The sequence below is a fragment of the Protopterus annectens genome, chromosome 15.part0 (genome assembly GCF_019279795.1).
Source record: "Protopterus annectens isolate FY-2018-M chromosome 15.part0, PAN1.0, whole genome shotgun sequence".
In the NCBI taxonomy this organism is placed as follows: Eukaryota; Metazoa; Chordata; order Ceratodontiformes; family Protopteridae; genus Protopterus; species Protopterus annectens.
Genome location: NC_056749.1, coordinates 362,716,452 through 362,742,290, shown reverse-complemented (window position 1 = coordinate 362,742,290; position 25,839 = coordinate 362,716,452). Strand labels below are relative to the sequence as shown.

The 25,839-nt window shown below is 40.3% G+C and overlaps 1 protein-coding gene across 1 annotated transcript in view; it reads left to right on the top strand.

Annotated features, from left to right (window-relative positions):
• The window catches only part of CHRDL1 (chordin like 1), a gene marked incomplete in the record, with an annotated part of 1,250,701 nt that overhangs the window by 989,950 nt on the left and 234,912 nt on the right, over positions 1-25,839 (top strand).

Genomic DNA, 25,839 nt, shown 5'->3' with positions numbered 1-25,839 from the left:
CTTTTGACTGAGTTGAAAGAGTTTTGGGTTAAGTTGTGGAGGTGAGAGAGATGGTCAGAAGTGGAGAGTATAATGGAATCATCTGCAATATTGTATGAGAGAGGAATGAGAGCAGGAAGTGTGAAGATAGTTTGTGAAGATGTTAAATAGTAGTGGTCCGAGAATGGAGCCTTGAAATACACCCATTTTGACAGAGAGGAAGGGTAAGAAGGAAGAGAGCCACTTGACGGACTGCTGTCTATTGGTAAGATAGCTTGAGAACCATTTAAGAGTAGGGTTGAAGAGAATAAGGTCAGACAGTTTAGAGAGGACTTTGGGGTGAGAGACACTGTCAAAGGTTTTAGAGAGGTCCAAAAATAGGCAGTAAACTAGTTTATTGTTCTCTCTGGCTTCAGAGATAGTATGGGTGAAGGAAATTAAATCTGTAGTCATGCTATGGTTAGGGCAGAAGCCATGTTGGGTAGGAGTGAGTAGATTTTCCTGAAGAAGATAGTCCAGGAGTTGCTTATGTATGCATTTTTCAAGAATTTTAGAGAGGGGGGGCAGAATGGCTATGGGCCTGTAGTTTGAAAGGTCAGTGGATTTTACCTCGTTTGTGGATTGGTATAGTGTAAAATTACTTCCAGATAGAGGGGACTGTAGATTCTTGGATAGGAGATTGGCTATGGTGTTGAGCTTAGCAGCAAGCTTTAGGAAGAGAGGTGGTAGATTATCTTCCAAGGAAGATCAAGGCTTTAGTTTATTTAGAAGTGATTTTTTGTAAGCAGTGCGGACAGGTTTGAGTGAGAATGTGGTCCTCCTTCTAAAGAAATTTCTTTTGTAAAAAAATCCTTATGTTTGTCAGGAAGGCTAAATATCTGTGTGATAGATTCCCTACAAGGACTTCCATTCCTCTTATTTATTTTAGGGGTCAACATGATACCAATTCTTGTCACATCACCTTTAGTTTACTCCTAAAACCTTAAGGAGAAAGCAGAAGTCCCTGAAAATATTTCCTGAAAATAGGTGCCTGAAAAGGATGGCATGAAAAACTATGGCAAAGGAATGTCCTTTGGCAGACTTACCTCCCCTCAGAGTATTAGAGGTTTCTGAGGAATCTAGGACTTCACCCTCTTTACTGCCATCTAGGTCTGACATATATCCACTGAGGTGTTCTCTCAACCTTAGGATAGTCGTTCAGATTCTCCTGGTTCCCCTGGTCTAACCCCTTAGGAGGCTGCTAATACCTGGGAATTAACGCATATTGTCCGATCATACTTCAGGCTGGTGTCAAGAATGGAGAGCCTCAGATCATAATCTGAGGGTGAGGGGGGTATTCACCTCATTTTGGTGAAGGAGGACTTCACTGGATATCTCATGGAACTCCAGCCTTTGGATGTTTCCTCTAAAACTTTAAGGCTGAAGACCACTAATAAGAGGACTCAAATGACCAAACGTTTGTCTCCACCTTTCTCTCCTATCTGGAAATTTTCTCAAGAAAAGAGAACTGGTATAGTTTTGCTTAGGGACTGTTTAAGGTGATCTGGTCTCTTCAACTCTCTCTCCCAGTTTCTCCACCAGTTAGTAGAAAGAGATCTCACTTTTCATCAGATCCAGAGGATCTCTCCGAATCTGTTGCCAAGGGTCTAGATAATGCGCCTCAGCCATCCACACTCCTTATCTACCCCTTGTGAGTCTGAAACAGAAGACACCCTTTCTTCAGACTCCCTTAATAAAGAAATTTAATTTCGGGATACTATTTCAAAACTGAAAGATTTTTTTTAATAGGAGTATAAGAGGTGTCAATGTCTCAGAGATGCCATGAACTACTGGGTATGGATTCACCTAAACCAGTAGCCATTCCCCCTGTTCTAGATGCCTTGGAAGGTGCATTTACTTCTGCTTCTGTTTCAACTGACTTTCAAACCCCTGCCTGTAAGAAAGATGACAGATTCTGCAAGGGTGCCTGATTCACATCATTTTGTCTATATAAGCTCTGTGGCAGGTCCAGCTATTATTTCTATTGATGGAAACAGATCTGCTAAGGCTTTTTCTGCTGAAAATCCAGCTCTAAAAAGGAAAGGTAACTTGATGTGGTAGAAGGTCTGTTCTTAATTTACCTTGGCATTTAGAGCGCTTAATTGTCAGACTCGCATGTCCGAGTATCTTCTGTATTTTTACTAATATCCAACAAACCTTAGCTTCTTTAACAAACCTGAAACGAAATCATCTCTCATGCATACAATGAATTATTCTTCACAGATGGCTAAGCATTCTATAAAGTGTTTTTATGGCACAGTAGGTACTGTGTCCAGGGCAGCTGAAATTGTCACAACCATGTACAGGAATGCATGGAATAGACTACAGAATTTCCCTGATCATGATCTGGCTCATCATCTTAATGCTCCCCTTGACAGTTCTACAGCTGAAGTAATAAACTGGAAGAAAGGGCTAAGTCAGTCTAAGAAGTCAAACAATGTTTTGGTTCCTGTCCCTAAATATAAAAGGAATTATCCATCTTCTAGCCTCTTTTTTTTTTTTTTTTTGAAAATCCTATAACCTCTCAACAAAAGCCATCTAAGGAGTGATATAAAAGGAACTGGAAAGGAGATGGATCCTGATGACCCTCTTTGCAAAAGAAAGTTCAGTGAGTATCTGGGTGAACCTCCTCTTCCCCCTGGCCATGCTTCCCATATTGTAGATATAGATAACTTCAGATGCCTGGATTATAAAAATAATTAAGGATGGTTACAGGTTTCACTGGGCATCCCTTCCTCCACAGGCAGGGATTCCTTCTCAAAAAAAAAAAAATCTATTTTCTAAAGTACTTTCAGATGTACTATTGCAGGGTACAATAATTGCCTCCTCAGAGGCAAGAACTATTATACAAGAATGTTCCTGGTTCCAAGAAAATAAGGCACACGAAGACCATTTTTTGATCTTTGAAAACCAAATATCTTTCTTTTGGGTTCAAACTTTAAGATGGTCACTCTACAGACTTATTTCCATTCCGTTTCCTAAGGCCTTTCTAGCAAATCTAGATTTAAAAGATGACTGTCTGCATATCCCAATTCACGCAATTCAAACACATTACCTAGGATTCTTTTCCTTGGAATCGCACTTTCAGTTTATATCTTTGCCTTTAGATCTCTACACTTCAAGTTTTCACAAAATAACTAATCACAGTCATACACTTTTGCAGACCTCAGGGCATCTGCGTTTGGAAGTGTGCTTAATCTCAGTCCTTCCATCCATCCATGACACCCTACCAACACTTCACTGTTCATTAATCATCTTTTCAGCAGCCTGGAATTCAAAATAATTCTGAAAAGCCCTTTTTTAAACCCCTCTCAGAAGTTAGTCTTTCTAGGGTATCTCCTACACCTCCCAGTACACTGCTTACTTCCTTCCATATAAAGTATTGTTCTTTCAGACTCTCTTTTGAATATACCTTCCCAATGCATGCCCACAGCAAGAGAGTTACATTGCTTATTTCATCCTAATGGTACCCTTTGTCAGAGTACATATTAGAAAATCCAATGGTACGTCAAATCCATCTGGCTCCAGCATCTTCATCCCTTAACCTTTCAAATTCTAGTGCTTAATTCCATCAAGAATGGACTCCTATGGTGGGCGGCCAGACAGGTATTCCTAAATCCTAGCTCAGTTTGTCATTACAGATGTTTTGGACTTTGCATGGGTGGTAGTTCCCCAGGCATCAGCATTCAGGGCATGGGGGATCCTCATTTCTGGAACAAGCATATCAGTCTCAAGGAGATAAAGGCTCTGGTAAAATTTCAGAGCTGTAAGTCAGCTGATAACAGACAACACCATAGTGATGTGGTATATTAAACAAGAGGCCACAAAATCATACCTCCTGTGCAGACTGGTAATGATTGCCTGTGAAATAGCAACTTAGGACAACCTTTTCTCTTCAGAACATAATACCATAACAGATACCTTGAGCATAGCCAGGATAGACTATCAGTAGTAGATATTACACCCAGGCGTCTTCTAGGACATTGGGCACTCATGAGCAATTCCACAAGTGGGCCTCTTTGCTTCCTATCTCAACAGGCGAGTGATACAGTTCTATCACAAGACACCTTGAAAAAGGCTTGAAAAAAGATGTATTTACTTTCCCATGGACGAGAATGTTTATCTGTGCCACCCTGTCCTTTCCTCTAACTCCCAAAATTCTTGTAAAAATCAAAACAGACATGCCAGAGATGCTTCTGGTAACTCTTTTTTTGTCCCAGACAAGATTGGTTCTCCCATCTCATGCATCTGGCAGAAACTTCCTCAGAGTAGATGATCTCCCACAAGACAAGAGATCCATAATCTACAACAGCATTCAAAACCTTTATCTGACAGTATGGATAATAGGTTTTTAATCTTATTTGGGCATCTTTTCTCTGAGAACCTGCCGCAGGTATTAAAGGAAGCTAAATAATGTGCAAATAGAAAATCATTACTGACTAAATAAAAACATTTTTTAGACGGTGTCATAAAAGAGAAAAATATCCACCTCGAGTGAGGCCTCTTCTGGTTTTACAGTACTGAGGTATATTTCTATAAATGTACACTTTTCAGCTGTAGGTGTTTGTGCGCCTTTAGATCCTCTTTCTTTACTCCAAGTTAAACAATTTTTGAACAGGTTTTGCATATTAGACCACCTAGAAAACAAGTGGCCATTCCTTGAGATCTGAACTTTTTTTGAAGAAGTTAATGCTCTCTCAACCATCACAAATATTGGAGGGAGATCCCAGAGTCTAATTAAGGGGACCAGGTGACATTGGGCTGGATATCTTGTCCTAGCCAGTTCTACCATTCACACCTGGATCCTTTAATTGTGAGTAAGCCACTCCATGAATTAGAAAAATGAAAATATAGGCTTTTTTAAATTTTATTTTTATCAGTTAATTTATTTCAATTTCTCAGAGTTTGTGAGAACTTGAAGGTAGTATATATTGTGACTGAGGCTGCAAAGGCAGAGCACTTACATGAGAGGGTACAATGGGGAGTTCAGTCCCCTGCAGAAATTATTTCTTTGTGGTTTTATGTGATTTCTTCATTTTACATTATGGTATGCAGTCATTGCACTGACACTGCAATGTTTTATTTGCATTACTTTGCATTTCAGCTAGGGGAAAGGATCTTTGATGTAGTTAATCTTATTTATATGTTTGATGATTGGTTGGTGAGCTGGTCAAGGAACTATTCCATCAACTGCTTGGGTGAAAGGCAAAAGAGATGAATATATAAATGAACAGATAAAGTTCATAAATCAGGTGTGCCAGTAATTAAGTCAGCCATATGAAAGATCTTCAGGTGGGAGGTTGGTATAATGGTTAAGGTGTTTACCTTACAGTTACAAGGTCCAGGGTTTGATTCTCACACAGGGAAGTTGGCTGGGCTCAAAATGGCCTACAAGGGCAGTTAGCCTAGTACTGATCTATGAACCTCTATGAAGACGTTCTAGTAGCAAAACATCCCTTAAATTGTCTCCAAGTTAAAATTATACAATTAAACCATAATCTTTTAATAAAATAATTGGATTTGCTAGGCAATGGAATTATTTACTGTAATAAGTAAGGCATTCTTAAAAATAAACATTTAACATTAATTTAAATAGTTTTCTTCTTAAAATATCAGTGAGTATAGCAAAAAGGTATGAATGGCTTCATTCATGAATTTGAATCCGGAGTATGAAATGATTGGTAAGGAATTAATGAGAACCATAACCTCTACAGAAAGCTTCAGATTAAAGACTACATTTCTTTATTATGCTTTAAAATATTAGATCTGATGTTTTTAATCTTCATTCATTCCTTACTGATGGGTTATCGGTTCCATCCTCGGAACCGAGCCAGCCATATATCAAGCTCGCATCAGCCAAAAACTCTCGAGCCAAGATCCTACCCAGAATGCTTTGCTGCCTGTTACCTCAGATCTCATTTGCCACATTGCTGTTCAGCCGTGTCAAGCTACTCTCTTCAGCTGTGTACATTTTTTGAAAGTTTATATATATCGTTTCTACTTTAAAGTTTTTCAAACAGTTTCTTGTATTATTCTCCTACCCTTAAGACTCTCTCCCTTTATTACCCTTTTCTTACCTTTGAGGTAATTCTTCATTACCATCGTTGGTAATTCTTCTCCATTCTCTCTCCTTACCCTTTTGGGTAGTGTTTCCTCTTCTTTTTGATACTGTTGTTCTTCTCCACATCATTATGTCAGATAAGAAAAGTAGTGTTGGTTTTAAACAGTGTAAGGATTGCGGCTGTAAGTTACTGCTTTCCGATGGCCATGACTTTTGTCTATTGTTTGAATGTCTCCCACCTTACTGTGGATCCCCCGTGTGAGATTTGTAGAAATCTTTCAATCAGGACTCTTAACGAGAGAAAGAACAAGTTAATCCTGAAAGGTGGTCTCAAATCTCCTTTCTGTGAGGCTATCTCTGGGTCCGAGGGCTCACCCCCTCCTGCTAAACCCCATAAGAGGTGTTCTTCCACTTCCTCATCGAGGTCGCTCACTTCATCTCCCGCTGGAGATCGCTCACTTCATCTCCCACTGGAGATCGTAGGGTGTTGACTTATAAGGTGAAAATGACTACTACTTCGGCGCTGCCACCTGTGACCCTTTCAGCTCGAGGCTCGGCACCACCCCAATTGATTATTGTTCCAGCCATGTCCTCCTTATCGACACTGGCACTGGAGTTCCCAGTGCAGACAATTAATGGTCCGACAGTTCCTTCGCAGCCCCTTACTGGCACCGTCCATGCAGGCACAGTCCCCTTCGGCACCGTTGGTACAATCCCCTTTGGCCCTTAGTATGACGTTACTGTCCTCCACGGTGCAGACACTTTTGGCACTGACATGCTCTTCAGTGCAGTCCTTTTTGGCACAGTCATTATTACTGGTGCAGACACTTTCCTCAACGGCACCATACCCATTGGTGCAGACACTTGCTTTTACAGTGCAGACACCTTTAACTTCTATGGTGCTAACATCATCAGCGCAGACTACTTTGACATCTTTCTCTTTGGTGCAGACATCCTTGGTTCCGGGCTCTGCACCTCTCGAGTTAACAAGGACCAAGTACTCTCATTCCTTGGATCCATTTGCTGGTAGCCAATATAGTCCTTTTCTAGAAAGCCCAGAATCACCCTCTGGTTTGTCTATGAGGTCGACCAAAAGCCTCTCTGAGCAAGATGTGTTGTGGCTTGTTGACCAGTTGCTTGTGGCCAGAGGTCTCTCAACCATCAAAACAATATTCCCTCTTTCAGGTGAACGTATATCTCCTCAAACTCCAATGTATACTCCTCTTTTGACTTGCACCCAAGTATCGAAGTCCATTACTCCGACAGCAGCTTCCCTCCATCCAACCCCAATAGTGGCTCTCACTTTGGAACCAGAGTCGTCTTGTGGCCCTCGGTGCACTGGGCATCGGTTTCTTCTCAGGCCAGTGGCTGTGCTGTGGGGGAGGGCATTCTTGGTTCCATGCCAATTTTTTCTATGGCACTCTCCAGGAATCTTACACCTCTCACGCTTCACAGTCCTCTTGAGACTCCTGGTCTGGGGGTCGACTCGTCAGGGCGGGATGTGACCCCGGTTCCGAGGTTGTCATGCTCTGTTCCAGGCTTCCATCACTCCTTGGGTGGGCCGGCCTTCCAGGCCATGGAGAGGGTGCTTGCCTCCACTGGCAAAAACCACATGTCTGAGTCCTCTCCCCCCTCTGTGCCACAACTCTCACAAGCTACAACCACCAGACACTGGGCATAAGGGCCTCAGGTTTCTCCTCCTTAGGAGAACCCCTCTTTGCAGTCTTCCCCAGAACCTCCCACTGAGGAAGTACCCCGGAAAGCTTCATGCAAGGGGAAGCACATGGACTCCACTGAGGAGTCTTTGACTGAAGATATGGACTTCGATGACGGGGAAGGATCCTCATGGTCACCCTCTGATGAGGTGTCCTTTGGTGACATTCTCAAGATTCTTAGAGGAGTGACTGGAAGTCCTCTAATCCTTCCTCAGAGGAATCTGTACTTCTGCAGGCCTTTTGTGCCCAGACCCCCCCTTCCTGGGTTACCCCGCCGGCCAATGAGCTTGTCCAGCTCATCGTCCAGCACGCATGGAAGGCTCCTGACACCCTGGAAGTGATACCACGGAGGCCTGATAAAATCTTATCGACCCCAGCTGAGCATCCCCATTGGTCACAAGGTCTTCCAGTATATGCCATGGTGGTGGCAGCTGCAACTAAGACTTGGCAGAAAAAAGCCAAACTGTCCATCTGCCCAACAAGGAGTCCCAGGCAATAGACACACTAGGGAAGCATGTGTTTGCTTCATCAACCTTCGCTGTAAAGTCTTTGAACTATTTGGCACACTTTACAAGGCTCCACAGGGATCTTATCAACCAACTCTCTGAAACCTTGGCAGGAGCTGTTTCTGATGAGGTCTGTGACAACATAGCTTCTCAGATAGCCACCCTAGAGTCCATTTCCAATTCTTCCATATGTTTTATTTTTCATGCAATGGAAGGAGCGGCTAGAGCATCAGGCATGGGTATAGTCACCAGATGATATGCCTAGATGTGCTTTTGTGGACTCCTTTAAGGTTTCCTTCATGAATGCCCCCATCAAAGCCGCTTCTTTGTTTGGCCCTAAAGTTAAAGATATGCTGGTAAGGTGCGGACAAGATGGCAAAACCCTATCTGCCATTGGTGTCAGACACTCCACTCCTCAATGATTCTACTCCAGAAATCAGAGGAGTGGGAAGATGTGGCACAGGAAATCACAGGGCTCTTTCCGTGACGAATGTGCCAAGTTCTCCCCTAGAGGTAGAGGGTGAAACTCCAATGGAAGATTCCCCTTTTGGGGCAAGGAGGTCCGTGAAACCGGGGTTCCAGAGATTTTCTCTGGCCAACCCTATCAGTGTTCTTGAAGCATTGCCTGACTGCTCACCTCTGGAAGCAGTCGGGGGTCATTTTTCCTTGTACCCCGCTGCCTGACGAAACATAACCACCGATTCTTGGGTACAACAGATAATATCCAGAGGCTATCGCATCCCCTTCCATCTTTGTCCAACCTCATCCAGTGTGTTACCTGATGTTCCACCCAGTCAAAGGGAAGCAGCAGCACATCCAAAAGCTGCTACAAAAAAGTCATCCAAATGGTCCCCCCACAGACCAGATAGGATCCGGTTTTTACTCAAGGTTCATTTTAGTGCCAGAAAAGACAGGGGACTGGAGACCAATTCTGGATCTCAGCACACTGAACAAATTTGTAAAAACAGAGCAATTCTGGATGGTGATGGTTCAGTCTATCCTTCCTCTTCTGGAAGAAGATGATTTGTATGTGCTCTGTAGATCTTCAAGATGTGTATTACCACATAAAAATGGACAAATGCTCAAGAAGATACCTCTGCTTCCTCATAGGAGTCTGTCACTACCAGTTTTGAGCACTGCCCTTTGGTGTCTCTACAGCCCCCAGAGTGTTCACCAACTGCATGGCAGTGGTTATTGCTCACTTGCGACTTCAAGGATTCCAGGCATTTCCATATCTAGATGACTGGCTCCTCACTGCCCCCACCAAGCATCTACTGGAAGAAGCCCTGCACTACACACTCCTCACAGCATAACACCTGGGAGTTACTATAAACTGGGAGACGTCCAACATGACCCCAGCCCAGTCTTTGGAATTCTTCGGGGTACTGTTGGACACAAGAAATTGCACAGCATCTCTTTCCGGACAACAGGCTTCAAATAATAAGTCAACAGGTTCAACCGCTGCTCTGTCGCCACAAATCTCCCACTCGATCTATACTCCAACTCTTGGGATCAATGGCAGCCTCGATCACCATTGTTCCTCTAGCCAGATTCCACATGAGGCTCCTTCAGTGGTTACTTCTCACTCCGTGGTACCCTCTACAACATCCTTTGTCTTTTCAGATAAGTGTAACTCAGAGATGCAAGCAAGATTTACTCTGGTGGATGTCTCAAAATCCCCAACAATGGTCTCACCCCTTCAGCCTCCATCAGCTGAAATCCATGGTGACCACGGACACCTCCCTGATGGGGTGGGGGAGCTATGTCAGGGAAACTCGGTCCAAGGCACCTTGTCAGAGACAGAGGCCCTTTTGCATATCAATGTCCTGGAACTGAGGGTGGTGCTACTAGCGTTTCAAGCATTTCATTCCATCCTTCCATCAGGGACTATTGTGATCCAATCAGACGACATGTCAGTGGTCTGGTACATCAACAAGCAAGGGGACACCAGATCTTACCCATTATGCCTAGAGGCCTTGACAATATGGCAATGGGCGATAGCTTCCAAATGCTTTCTAATTGCAACGCACATTCCCCGGAGCTCCAACGTGATAGCAGACAAATTGAGCAGGTGCATTCTACAACCTCATGAATGGTCCCTCAACCCTGTGATAGCGGCAAAAATCTTCAACCTCTGGGGCCAGCCTTGCTGCAATCTGTTCGCCTCCCCAACCAACTTCAAGAGCAGCAACTATTTTGCCCTGATCCCCCCCTCAGGGACAGTCACTGAGAGATGCTCTAGTCCATGCTTGGAGCTCGGGTCTACTTTATGCTTATCTGAAGAAAGCACAGCAGTTGAAAAGCAAAGTGATCCTCATTGCTCCATATTTGCCTCGACAAGTCTGGTTCCCCTTCCTCTGGCCTCGCCTGCTAGATCAACCGTGGATTCCAAATCCATCCCCAATGTTGATCTCCCATCCACAGGGTCTGCATCACCCTGAAGCTGACAGCTTGGTTTCTCCACTTCCAATTATTGCCAAGCAGGAAAACCTCTCGTCCCCAGTGCACAATCTTCTTATTGCATCTCATAAATCGTCCACCAGACTACTCTATCTCAATAAATGGTAAAGGTTTTCTCTATGGGCAGCGAATAAACAGACCCTTTGTCAGCCCCAGTCTCGGTGGTTTTGGATTACTTATCACACCTTTTCCACTCTGGGGTGTCTGCCTCTACTATTCGTGTGCATTTAGCTCCCATTTTGAATTTCCACATTGGGTTTCAGGATTCTTCACTCATGTCACATAGACTCTGTAAAATGTTCTTGAAGGGGGTTCTTCACCTAAAACCTCCCTTTAGAGATCCATACAACCTTGGGATTTGGCCTTGGTCCTGCAAGCCCTAATAGCTCCCCCCTTTGAACCTGCATCTTCATGTGATTTAAAATATCTCTCATGGAAAACTTTGTTTCTAATTGCAATCACATTGACCAGATGCTTGTCAGAACTTCAAGCCTTATGCATCAAACCTCCCTATCTTATCTTACAGAAGAATAGGGCATCACCGAGAACTAATTCTTCCTTTTTACCAGAAGTGGTATCAGAGCGGTCTATCAACCAATCTATTGACCTCCCAGTATTTTTTCCTAACCACTCCAACAGGGAAGAGTATTGCCTGCACGCCTTGAATGTTCATAGGCAAATACGATTTTATCTGGACAGAACGAAATCTAACCGTAAATCAGACCAACGATTTCTGTCTTTTTCTGGACCAAGACTAGGCCATCCTGTCTCAAAAGTTACATTGGCTTTGTGGTTGAGAAATTGCATTACCTTTATCTACAACAAAAACAATGTCACTTTGCCTCACAGAGTGAAAGCACATTATACAAGGTCTATGGCAACTTCAGCAGTTTTTCATGCTAAGGCTTCCCTCAATGATATTTGCTCAGCTGTGACTTGGGCCAAACCTCATACTTTTATTCTTCATTACAAATTGGATTTGGCCTCCAGAGGTAGAGCTTCTTTTGGCTCCATGGTGCTCAGGAATGTCCTACCATGAGGGCCATCCAGGAATACAGGTAGCTGGGGACTCTGTCCCATCAGTAAGGAATGAACGAAGATTAACAACATCAGATAAAAAACTTATGTCTTACCATAACCTTCCATCTGTGTTGTTGATCTTCATTCATTCATTACTCACCACCCTCTGTCCCCCTCCGGAGGTTCCTGGTTGATCTCATATACTCCTTTATTTGTAGGTCTGTTATGACCAAAGGTAGTCTCTACTTTTGTCCATCAACTTGCAAACTCGATCTGAGGAAACAGGGAGCAGAGCATTCTGGGTAGGACCTTGGCTCGAGAGTTTTTGGCTGACGCAAGCTTGATATATGGCCAGCTCAGTTCCGAGGACGGAACCGATAATCCATTAGTAATGAATGAACAAAGATCAACAACACAGATGGAACGTTATGGTAAGACATAGCTTATTTCTATTAAAGGCTTTGTCCCAATCTAACTGATGGGTCTTCCATCTCTTGTCAGATCTGAATAAGCAAAACTAGGGCTGCCAAGCATCAAGCTTCTTTTAAGAAAATTTTCCCTCCTGTAAATACCCTAGGGTGTCCATTTTCCTCAGATTTCGTTTGTTACCAGCATGTACAGATGGATTAATCTTGGCTCAAGCTGCATGCACCCTTATTTACTAAAAAATTCAGAATTCTTAGTAATATTTGTATTGAATATTTTATTAGCTCTTTTTTCGGCCTTGTCTCTCTATTTTGTAGGTTTCTTTTTCTCATTTATAGCTCCTTTTCTACTGTTTTATTTTTCTTAGTTGCCCCACAAGGGCTTTTTAGGCCTAGGAACTGACTATATACTTTTTAGAGTGTTAGTTATCGCTGTTATTACTGTTTAATAGCAGAGTTTCTAGTGCATAGTGTTAGCAATATTTGTATATTTTGTTGCCTAAGTACAATGTTTGTTTTTTTCTATAACCAGAAATATTTTTTCTTAATAATGGAGAGGAGCTCCAGCAGGTGTTTCAAGCACAGACACAAAATTCCAACCAAAGATACTCATGATCTTGTGTGGTGTGCATGGGGCAAGAAAATATTTGTCTGTGGGCTGTTGGATTTAAGGCCTTGCTTCAGTCACCATTCCTTATCCAACCAGAGAAACAGGTTGATTTTAATCAGACTTCCCCTTGATCCGAACAGACAGAGAATTCTAATGATCCTGATTCAAGGAAGAGGAAATCAAACAAATCTGGTCCTTCCTCAGACCCAAATTGCTTAGACAGGAACCACCATCCCCTTCATCCAAAGGCCAAGCTTCCTGTCCTCACATTACCATTTCTGACAAGTCTACCATGCCAGTAGCAAGCAAGCACTCCTCAGAGAGGACATTTCGCTATTTTTGTATTTCTGCCCCTTTCCATTTCTTCCTTAGCTATGCCAGGTCCATCAGGAGTACTAATGATGTGGATTAAGAACATTTGATGAGAGCCTTTTTGAAAACTAAGAAATGGGTGTCCTTTTATCCCCCTCTGTTTCTAGGGCATATCAGAGGTCCCTTCTTCTCCGGTCCATGTTTTGGCACTGGTGACTTCAAAACGATGGTATCATCAGGATCCTGTGCATCTAGAGCTTGACTGGTTTATCCATGTAGGTTCCAGACCTGCTGCTTCTGATTTACTTAACACCGAGGCATAAAGTGTCAGCAGAATCTCTGAGCTTTAGCACCAGCCTAGTTGCTACCATTCTTGTGTCAGAGATGTCAGTTTTTGACTCTTCTATGCTGATCTTTTCCCTCAGAGCCATCTGGGTCATTGGTGATTCCCTCCTTGCTGCTACTCACATCTGCCTCTGGGATGGAGACAGTTCCAGGTAGGACTTCACTGGTACTGGCTGACTCTGATTCAGCTTTTGAACTTATGGAAAGAATAATTACTTCTTTAAGAACAGTGACAGACTTTGAGTTCCATCTCCTCCCTGAAACACCCATTAGTCTGTGATTCAGCTTCCACATAAAACCTCCCAAAGTCAGAGCAGATAGCCTCAAACAGCTAGTGCTGGTTCATTCAGAATCCTCTGAGTATTCTTTCTCCCATCCTGACACTTCAGTAAAGAGGATGTACAGGTTGTTGGTCATGGAAAATACATTTTTTCTTGCTCAAGCCTCATGTGATGAAGTTCCCCTTGCTTCTAGATCCTTACTGGGATCTTTTGTTGCATCCATCTGGAGAGTCTTGCCCAGATTTACCATTAGTAAAATTAACCACATGGTTTCTCCAATTACATTAATGGCCAGAGCTCCCTTACTCTCGACCAATGTGGTATGCATCATCCCTGCATCCTGAAAACCTTTTACCTGAAAGGAATTTAAAAGTAAGTGGAAATGCATCTCAGTTTGGGCAGCTAACCTAGTCATTAGTTCCTGTTCTCTTTCTGTTCCTCACATTATTCAGTTTCCATCTAATTGTTTTGATGGAAGCTCTAGCTATTATACAAAGTTCAGCTTGAGTCTATCTCAAACTTCCATAGTGACCATGATTTTCATCCAGTTGTATACCATAAGTTATGCAAAGCCTTTCTAAGGGTGAATGTAAGGAAGTCCTTGGTGTGCTGTGCAAAAGAAGAACTACTTTTGTTGCTCTCGGGGGAAGGAGCAGGTGAAGGTCCTTTTCTCAGATGGGATAGAGAAGCAGAATCTGAGATGAAAGTGCTGTACTTGGGGGTCAGTCATTTTCCAGGGGGTTTCCCAGGAAAAGTGAACATAGATAGCTTTGTCTTCTGTATCTGTTTCAATGGATATGGAAGGCTTGATGTGATTTGTTAAATAACTAATTTTTGCGTTATCCTTGCTTACTACTACTGCAGGCAGGAAAAGAAAAAGAGTTGCCTATCTTTCTAATACTTTTCTGTTAGAAGAGCAGGCATAACAGGGTGGCGGTGATTGTACTTCAGGAATTTCTTCAAAATCTTTACATTCCGATTGAGGAAAGTACGTACCGTTTTTTTTTTTTTTTTTTTTTTACTAGGAGCAGAATGAAATTTATTGTACAGAAAATTTATTATGATCTGTTATAGCTGGATATGCCTAAGTAAGCAAATGTTCCTCCTGTTTTGTCTACTTTAAAGTATATTCTCCTCACTGCTTCTATTTTGCCTAATAGTCAAACTCCTGCCCATAGGATGTCCAGCAGTTCCACATGGTACTTCTCTCTCATAAGTATTTGTTTTCTAATCCCAAAGTAGATCTGGTAGTGATTTCCATATACAAAACTCCTCCTGCTAAACTGATTGCTGCTGATAGCTCCATTCCCTCTGACAAGGATGGGAATGTTCTTGACAAGATGAAGAAAGTGTATTCTTCTGCTACTTTAACTTTCATAAATCATAAACTGTCAAGCTCATATATTTAAGTATTTACTTTTATCCTTTGAAAACATTCAAAAGTTATTGGTTAACCTTCCTTCTTTCAAAGGTAAAAACTCTTTGAATACCTGTTTAATATATGTTTTTCATGTTACTAAGCATGTTTTGAACTGTGCTAATCCGTCCTCCAGAACTGCTGTTTTTGTTTTAGTAATGAGATGATTTGCTTGGCTGTATTCTGAAAACCTTTCTGAGGAGGTTAAAACTGCGATTTTAAATTCATTCTTAGACATAAAATTTCTGTTGGACTCTTCTGTAGCTGAAGTCCTCAATAAGTATGATAAAAGGGAAAAGTCTATTCAAATACTGACTCAAAATGTACACCGCTCTTTTTTAAGGCAGATAGACATTTCCCTTCATCTTCAGCTCCCCTTTTCAATAAACAATTCAAACGGCAAGCAGCCATCAAACAGGATTTTAAAAACTAATTGCAAGGAGACTCCATAAAGGAAGGAAAAGCCTCTAATAAGCAAAGAGAGTTCTCCCAGTCAGCATAACCATTTTCCTGTGCAGGCCTTCCAATCTCCCATCGTTGTAAGCTCTCCATCTCTCTGAGGCTTCATCTTCCCTTGTGGTACCAGATTGTTTCAGACAATTGAGTTTTAAATATAATTTAGCACACTTCACAATTGTGTTCCTAATTCTTTTCCAGAAGATTCCTCTTTGCCCAGTAAGCCAAGTTTCATTGTTCCCTCCAATTCTGCATCAGAAATTTTCACATGCAATAATATAACCCGTGGCTATCTGCCAGATGGGCAAAAGCTTTTATTCAAGGATTTTTCTGATATCAAGGAAGGAAGGATCCTGTAGGCCTGTGCTGGACTTTTTCTTTCTAAATATTTTTGTCAAGATTCCAAAGTTCAAAATTCTAGCCTTTCAGTCTGTTTTGCCTCTAATCTCTTCATTGCTTTCATGGTAAAGCTAAACTTAAAGGATGCTTACCATCACATTCACATTCTCACTGGCAAGCAGTTCAGATGTTTTGTTAAGATTTACTCTGTCTGAATTACATTATCAGTTCTCTATCTTACTCCTTGGACTTTCCACTGCCTCAAGGGTATTCACAAAGTTTTTAGCTACAGCAATTGTTCATTGCAGACTTCAAAGCATTCACATATTTCCATATCTGGATGATTATCTTATCTTTGCAGATTCTTTTTCCAGCTGTCAAGGATCTTTAGAATTGTCTACTTGGTCTGGTATTTAAAACTAACTCTCAAAAATCTTCCCTCATCCTTTCTCACATAATTGATTTCCTGGGTTGTCTGTTAGATTCTGCCGTGTGAGCAGCCTTTCCTTCTCCAGACAAAGTATAGATATTAAAACAGTTCTTCCTGAGTTTTTCCAATATAAGTCGGGTATCTGTAGGAAAATTTCTTAGGATTTTGGGGTGCATGGAATCGATGATCCTTATGCTTCTGCTGGCTTGACTCCACATGAAAAAAATCCAGCGGCACTTCAGGTCAGTCTAGACTCAGCACTTTCACCTTTATCTTTTCAGATCCCCTGTTACTGATATTTATAAGGAAGGGCATTCTCTGGTGGATAGACTAGTTATCTTGCAGTCCAGGTCTCTCCCTTACAACTTCTCATGCCAGGTCTGTCGTTACAGATGCATCAGACCTGGTATGTAGAGTGTTTTCTGAAGGGGGTCAATGTGCATGGTTTGTGGAATCCTTATTACAGACAGAAGCACATAAATGTCAGAGAGATGACAGCAGTGATAAATACTTTGAATGCCTTACATTATATCTGGTTCCCATGACCTCTGCAAGTGCACACAGACAACACTGCAGTGACATGGCACACAAACAGGAGTGACACTAGATTTAACCCTGTTTTGAAAGCTTGCTATGATAGCCTGGGAAATAGAAACTTACCTCATTTTGACTCTTTGGGCTTCATATATTTCATCAGGGCAAAACTTGATTGCAGACAAGTTCAACGGGAACAGAACAAATGCACACAAATGGAACTATTACTCTAGGGTCTTCCAAAATGTGATCTAGTTGTGGGGAACACTTTCAGTTGATCTTTCTGCCTCATCTCAGGACAGGCAGCTAAAAAATTCTGCTCCAAGATTCCTGGCAAACAGGCCTGGAAGGCAGATCTCTTTTCCATGGATAGGAATGTTCCTGTATGCTTTTCTACCTTTCCACTGATATCCAAGGTTCTTCTAAAGATCTGGAAGTACTCCACAAGAGTTATGATAATGACTCCTCTTTGGCCAAAGCAACAGTCATCCTCTTTACTTTTCAGTCTGGCCAAGGTGAATTACCACAGGCTTCCCCACAAACTGGATTTGCTCACACAGGATAGGAGTTGTTTAATACACCACAACATGGGAACTCTTAACTGGCTGGTAGGAAGACAAGATATCTTGCAATTCAGGTCTCCCATGCCTGGGTAACACAGCTTTGATACCTTTTATGCACAGTCTTCTCTGAGGATATGCAGCAGGTATTGAATGAGGCTAAAAAGAACTGCTACTAGGAAATCATACTTGTGTAAGTGAAAAGATTTTTTTCTTGGTGCCAGTCCAAGAACCAGAACCATTTTCATGCATGGCTCTTTGGTTCTTGACAAATTATGAAATTAGTCATCTGACCTTTCTTATTCCTCTCTCAAGGTTCATCTGAGGACAGCTCTGCTTGTCTGCCCTTAGATTCCCCCTCTTTCTAACCATCCTCAAGTCGAGCAGTTTTTAAAGGCAATGTTAAATATCCATACACCTAGAAAACAGGTGGTTACTCCTTGGGATTTTAACTTTATACTTGAAATGCTTACTGTTTTTCTGTTTGAAGCAGTTTATCTGGCTGAATGAAGGATCTTAACATGACAAACTGTTTTACACATTCCTCTGACTTCTGCTAGGAGATTATCTGAGTTACAAGCACTTATGGTGAGTCAACCCTAACTCATTTTTCACAAAGTGTTTCTTTGAGAACTAGTCCTTCTTTTATGCCTAAAGTGGTCTTTAAGTTTACCATGAGCCAGATTATTATCCTCCTGCCTTTTTTTTTTTACTGAACACTGGTTGTTGTTGTGTCTTTCAGCTTTTCCCGGTTAGGGGTCGCCACAGTGGAACTCCAGTCCGCTTAATGATTGGCAGTTGATTTTTACGTACGGAGTTGCCAGCTCCGACGCACAACCTTCAACGAAGGTACACCCATTTACGCATGTCTCCAAGCAGAAGACACTCTAACTGAGAGTCGAACCGGACAGTGTCTTACTGTGAGGCGACAATGCTACCGCAGCACCACCACCACCGCAGTGTTATAGAGGATAAAAGATTTTTCATACTGTGGATTTCCACAGGCAGCTCAGATGCTATATAGACAAAAGTCAAGCCCTCAGGAAAGGTAACTATCTGCTTATTTCCTGTGACAAAAGGACCATCATGTCAGATCAGACTATTTCACAATGGTTATCTCATGCTGTTGCCTTTTGTTAGACTCACCATAATAAGCCATGTCCGGGCAAGGTTAGGGTTCATTCCATATAGGGCTTTGGCTTCTTTAGTGTCTTTCTGGAAAGTGGTAGACTGTGTTAGTATTCTACAGGCAGCAACTTTGGCCCTTTGTGCATACTTTTACAAAGCATTATACACTGGATTCCTTTTCCAGGTCCAGAAAAGGCTTTGCTATGCCTATTCTTCATGGGCTCCTGAATTCTTGGTTTATTTTCCTCCTGCCTTCTTAATTTCTAAGGTATGCTAATTTACCCAAATACTTCAAGCTACTGCAACAGTGATCTAACGTTGAATATAGTACAGTGTGTAAGTAAACGTAACATCCACTAAACATTTGCATCCTGAAAGAAAGAGGTCATCATCTCTCTCTACTCTTTCCTCATTAGGCCAATCATCGAGTATAATGCCCCATTTGGCATGTACCTCACTAGACGCATGCAACAGCTGGAAAGGCCACAAAAGTACCTCATGAAGAGGATTCTAGGCGTTAAACACATGTCCTACATGTATGGACTCAAAAAAAACTCCAGCTATTCTCTGTCTCATAAAGTCTACTAAGAGGCAATCTCTGCTACAAAGCCTTGTCTGACCCAGCTCTGTTAGAAATGTTGCATCTAAAGAAATCCAAATCCCTCCACACCACATTCTCCAGGGACCTCAACCTCATTACCACAATCAACAGAACATCCTGGAGGGACAGATTCATAACCCAGAGACTGCCCATGCTCTGGAATAGAATTCCCATACATGTCAAGCAGAGCACCTCACTGGCCCTCTTCAAGAGAAATCTTGATGATTGGCTGGGAAATAGAAAGTTCACCCCAGGGATCACTGCAGTGGCTCTACTTGATAGCGGCACTGGGAACTAACATCAGGCGACACAATGCCAGGGCACTTTTATGGGCTAGACTTGTAAAGGCACCAGGGGCATTAGCCTAGTACACACCTATGAACCTTTAACAGTAGATGTTATAGCAGACTACTGTTGCAGTAGCCTAGCCATCCCATCCCTCCATTTCCCCTTTTTTGGGTGTTTCTTTTTATATTGCTAAGGTGTGGATATATATACCCTTGTGTATATACAAGTTACCTATTGGTATGTTTCCTAGTATTTCTTTCAAGGCTCATGACTCCTTTTCATAGACAATAAAGCACTGATTATTTTGGTGCTCTTACTGTCTTTTTATGTGGAGCTCCCCTCAGGCTCCTGACAGAGCACCTGGAGGGCACCCTTTTGTTCTGGAAGCTGGCCAGCCAGTGGGAGTAGGATCCCTGATAGCTTAGACTACTGCAACAGTAACCTATAAGAACATGTACAGTTATGGTGAGTTTACTTATACCTCTCAACCTCTTAGAGTAAGAAATCTGGAAAAAGCCATAAAAAGTGGCACAAATAGGGACAATTTTGAAATATTGCTCTTACAAACTTAGAAAGTTGATAGAATAACAGGTTTTGTATTGGCATGAATTTTCTGAAGGGTATGACGTCTAAAACTCAAATGTCTGTCATTATTTTCTAACTTCAGTCTTCAATGATTTGCCACTAATTTGCCAGAAAGCCACAATTTTATGAAAAACGGACCAAAAATATAAGGAAAGAATCTGGAAATTCTGCGAAAATCTGTAGAGTTGAAAGGAATGCGAGTAGTGAACCTTGAAGTGCACAATAAATTTAACATTAGTAGTGTCAGGGAAAACAGAAGCAACACAAAATTGACTGGATATCTCCTTAAGGTATTTTCTAAACTGTGCTAGCTGGCCATCTCCAAGTGATATTTTAGCAAGTCTAGCTAAAATAAGTGCATAATCTATCTGAACAGAGGCCTTTTTTATATACAAAATTATAGTTCCATTCAGAAGTCCTTCCTCCATAGCTGAACAGACTTCTTAACTTCAGTTAAATATAGTATTGGTGCTGATTCTTTTTATAAAGTCATGCTGAAAAAAGGCTGAGAAGACCCCCCCCCCGGTAAAATGCTACTCACCACATTCAGGTCTTTAAAAAAACATGTGTTTCACAAAATGGACATTGTGGTTATGTATTCCTTTAAATGATCCTATTAGTACCATCTGTATAATGCACCTGATGGGTCTTTGGACTGCTTGTCAAATCTGAGCCAGCAAAAATAGTGATCCAACCTTGAGTTCATCTAACGTTTTCCCTCCAGCAATGCACCTGTGCTGTCAAGATAGTTTCCCTCAGATCTCAGTTCCCATCTCAGTGTCTGAATGTGATCTGTTTAGCTGTGACAGCTAAGGCTCCTTTACTCTTCTTACTAGTATTTATTTTTTTGTGAGCGGACCACTTAAGCATAATTTCCTTGAAGTCGAGAATAGCTTGTTTAGTGTTATTTAGTTTGTAGTAGTAGTAGAATTCCTGTACTTAATGACTTCATTTGGTCTACTACAGTGTTCTTCTTCAGCTGAGCTTGTGACTGGGAATACTTTTTCCCCTTACAGGATATTTGTTTTGTGTTCTTTGTAGTTATTGTTGGAGAGACTAGTGTTTTAATTGCAGTGGTGGGTAAAGACAAGGAAACATTCTTGAACTGCAACAAATGTGGCTATAAAATCCCCCATAAAATGGCTATAATTTCTGTGTCTAACATTTGAGGGTAAATCATTTTCTGTTGAGTATACATCTCACAAAGCCTTCAGACAGAGGTCTGTTTTAGATCAACACAACATACTGTTTGTGAAAGGGCTTCTGCCTCCTGATCCTGAGGAAAATAAGCTTAAAACATCAGAGGACAGATGTAAACCCAGAGAAGAGTATAAAAATGAAGTAGATCCAAAACCTCGCACAAGCCAAAGTATCCAGGATGAAATAGCCATTGATATCCAATAATGTATATCATGAACAAAAATCGTATGCGCCACAAGGAATTTATTAAAATAAGCAGTAAAATTCAGATGCAAAGCTTTCAAGACAAGCTCTTTTTCAAGCTTTAACAATAAACTGCATTTAAAACCACTTATACAAAATTGGTATCAAATGAGACTCTGATAGCTAGCCAATGACATGTCAGAATCAAGTAAAACAATTATATAAAAAATTGTTATATAAAAAAGTTATAAAAAATGTTTATTTATGCACAAAACCCAAACATATAAAACTATCAATGAATTTATACATAATTGTGCCTAACCTTTAAAACTGGTTTAATACTGTGTTGAAAGTTAAGTCTTGGTAACACATCTGCCCTAAAATAATTTATCCATTTATACTCCAACAGTTCTGTTTTTTCTATTAAGTTACCTCCTCTTATATCAGGAGTTACTTTCTGAAGTACCCTAAACTTAAACGGGTCTATATTATAACATAAAAGTTTTTAAACATCGACTGTTATAATATCAAACCCGTAATGTCGAACGCTGAAAACAGCGAAGGTGCAGGACACCGAATTCTTTCCCAGGGAAAGAATTCGGTGGGCCGTTACTGAGGCTTTACTGTTTTCAGCGTTCAATATGTTGGAACGTTAAGGGTCGGGTTCATGTAAGTGTGCGATTGTGTGTAGGTTAGGGGGTGGGTTAGGTGAGTTAGGGTTAGGGGGCGGGTCAGGTAAGTGTGCGGTTGTGTGGACATTAGGGTTAGGGGCGGGTTAGGTGAGTTAGGGTTAGGGCGCGGGTCAGGTAAGTGTGCGATTGTGTGTGGGTTAGGTGAGTTAGGGTTAGGGGGCAGGTTAGGTGAGTTAGGGTTAGGGCGCGGGTCAGGTAAGTGCGCGGTTGTGTGTAGGTTAGGGGGCGGTTTAGGTGAGTTAGGGCACGGGTGAGGTGAGAGTGCGATAGTGACGGACCTTAGGGTTAGGGTTGGGTTTAAGGTAAGTGGATAGCTAGTAGTGTATGTAAAGTTTAGTTTAGGTTTAGGTGTAGGAATTTAAGTGTGTGTGTTTGTGTGTGTGGATTGCTGTTTTTTGTGTGTGCTTGTGTTGTGTGTATGTTTCTCGGAATAGCGATTGTTTTCACTGGGACAAAATTCAGTATTCTGACTGTTCGATGTTTTCAGATTTCGGTGTTTGGGGTTCGATATTATAACATTCGATGTTTAAAAACTTCGATGTTATCGACCCAACTTAAACTTATGATCTAAATCTTTTTCTGAAATATGTTTGTCTAGGGCATTTGTGTCCACACCCCTACATATATATGTGAGGTGTGAACTAATATGTTCCTTAAGCCTCTGATTTGTCTTTCCTATATAAAAATGGTCATAGGCCACAAAGTTAGCAAGGTAAATTACATTCTCTGTAAAACACACAGCATAAGTATTAAAACTAGTATATCTTGTATTATTCTGCTGAATATGATTATCATTATTTCTAGCTCTAGACAATACAAGATTAGCATAAGTATTTGCAAATGGGGTGCCCATTGCTACTCCCAGTTGTTGATAGAATATCTCATTATTAAAAACCAAAATGTTATTAGATAGTATTACATCCAACATAGAACATAACATTTCAGTTTTAGTAGCAGTGTAATGAGTGCGAGACAGTAGATATTCCCTTGTGCATTGCATACAATATGCATTTGGTATAATGGTGAATAACAATTTTATATCCATAGTAACCAAAATAAGCTGTGTATTTACATTACTTGACCATTCCTATAAACTTATCAAAAATCATTTGTGTCTGTAATAAAACTTTTACTAAACTTCATTAAAGGGCTCAGTTCTAAATATTTAGACAAAGGTGTAGTTGCCCATTTATTACCAGATACAATAAGCCTCACAGTTACCAGATAACTGGTAGTACATCAGCTAACACGAGTTCTGCAAGGGAGGTGGAGCTTGAGGAAGTACAATCTCCCAATATTGTAAATAGTAAATTTGGAGTGAAGAAATGTGTTGAAGCTGTTGGAGATCTAGATAACTTTTTTGTTGAATCTAATGTGACTGATAACATTCCCCAAAAAGTGAATATGAGCACAGCACCACAAATAGCAAATAATAAAGAAAATATTGCTGATAATATTTTAGGAGCTAATCGCTCCAAATACAACTACATATTCAGGTGATAAAGAAGCCCAGAGGGAGGAGAAAAAGCAGGGCTAGACTACAAAACAGCAATGGAAGGTTTACGCCATCTCAAAATGAGCATACACCACTTCGCTTGGACCCTATTACATGGAGCAAGCAGCCCAAGACATAGCTATTGGACAAACTGTAGTGAATTTATCCAAGTATGTGTTTTCCAATGACGAGTTATTGGTGTTAGATAAAGGTACATCTTACCATCATGTGAGAGTAATATAAGTGATATACTCACAGAATTAAGAATGTTTACCTGGAATATTGATTTGAAACTTCGGTATAGTAAATGTGTATGTCCTTAATGAAAATCTGAAAAGATCTAGTATATTTGTACAAATGAAAGAAATGTAATAAGAAAGCTCTGTATCAATCAGGATATAGTGATAAAACAGGCAGATAAGGGAGAAAAAGTTGTGAATATGAACACAGAACTATATAATGTTTTGAAGTATGAATTACGTAATGAAACTAAGACATTTAAGAGAGCTAATAACACTATAATAAATGGTTTGATTTGTTTGTATAAAAAGTTATTTATACAAACTGCTAATAGATGGATTAATATTGCCTGAACTTTGTAATTATTTGTATATATTACATCCTGTATTACCAGTCATTTATGGTTTACTAGAACTACATAACTTAAATAGGCCTCCTATGAGGTCTATTGTATCTGATAATAAATGGGCAACTACACCTTTGTCTAAATATTTAGAAGAACTGAGCCCTTTATTGAATTTAGTAAAAGTTTTATTAGAGAGACACATGATTTTTTGACAAGTTTAAAGGCCTGATCAAGTAATAATGCAAATACATAGTTATTTTGGTTACTATGGATAAAAAAATCATTATTTACCTTTATAATGAATGAATATGGTGTGCAATGCATAAGGGAATATCTGCTGTCACACACTGATTACACTGCTACTAAAATTGAAATGTTATGTTCTATATTGGATGTAATACTATCTAATCATATTTTTAATAACGAGATATTCTATCAACTGGGAGTAGAAATGGGCACCCCAGTTGCAAATATTTATGCTAATCTTGTATTGTCAAGTTGGGAAGAGGAACATGTATTAAGCAGTGATTTTCAATATGGGTTTAGAACTCATAATTTATTATATTTTAAATGATTTGTGAATGATATATTTATGCTTTGGGCAGGTACGGTGGATGACCTTAAAATTTTTGTCTCTGAATTGCAAAGTAAGACAGATTTTCTTACTGTTTGATGTAAATTATTCATATGAAATTGTTAATTTTTTAGACATTTGTATTGTGTAGGGCAATGACGTTTGAGATAAAAATGTATAAGAAAGAGGTCCAAGCCAGATATGTACATGCCAGAAGTATGCATCAGAAACATATATATACATATATATATATATATATATATATATATATATATATATATATATATATATACATATATACATACACACACACACAAATGTATTGAAAGGTCAGTTTTTGAGAGCTAGTAAGTTAAATACAATGGATAAAGATTTCATCTCTGAATTAGATAACATGAGTAAAGATTTTAAAATTAGAGGATATAATGAAGTGTTAGAAAGGGAAAGAAAAATGTGATTAATGAGCGAGATAATTTGGTAAACCTTATCTGCATGGTTCAATTATAAGAGCTACAAATAGTGATGATCATGTTCAGCAGAATCATATAAGATATACTATGAAATATAACAGACATACGAATATGGTTAAATGGATTATTACTAAGAATTGGACTATTTTACAATCTAATGATATTAAGAACATTGTAGGTATAAAATCAAAATTTACATATAAAAGAGAAAAGAACTTAAAACAGATGCTATGCTATAAAGATTTAAACTTAAACTCGTAAATAAAATGAAAGATCCATTATATTGTAATTATGTTTATTGCACTGAGATTAATACTGAACCTATTTTCACACATCCTATTACTAAGACTGAGTTTATTTTTTAATACTTATGCTACATATTTTACAGAGAATGTAATTTACCTTGCTAACTGTGTGGCCTGGGACCATTTTTATATAGGAAAGACAAATCAGAGGCTTAAGAAATTTATTAGTGCACACCTCTCAGATATACGGAGGGGTGTAGACACCAATACCCTATACAAAAATATTTCCGAAAAAAAGTTTAC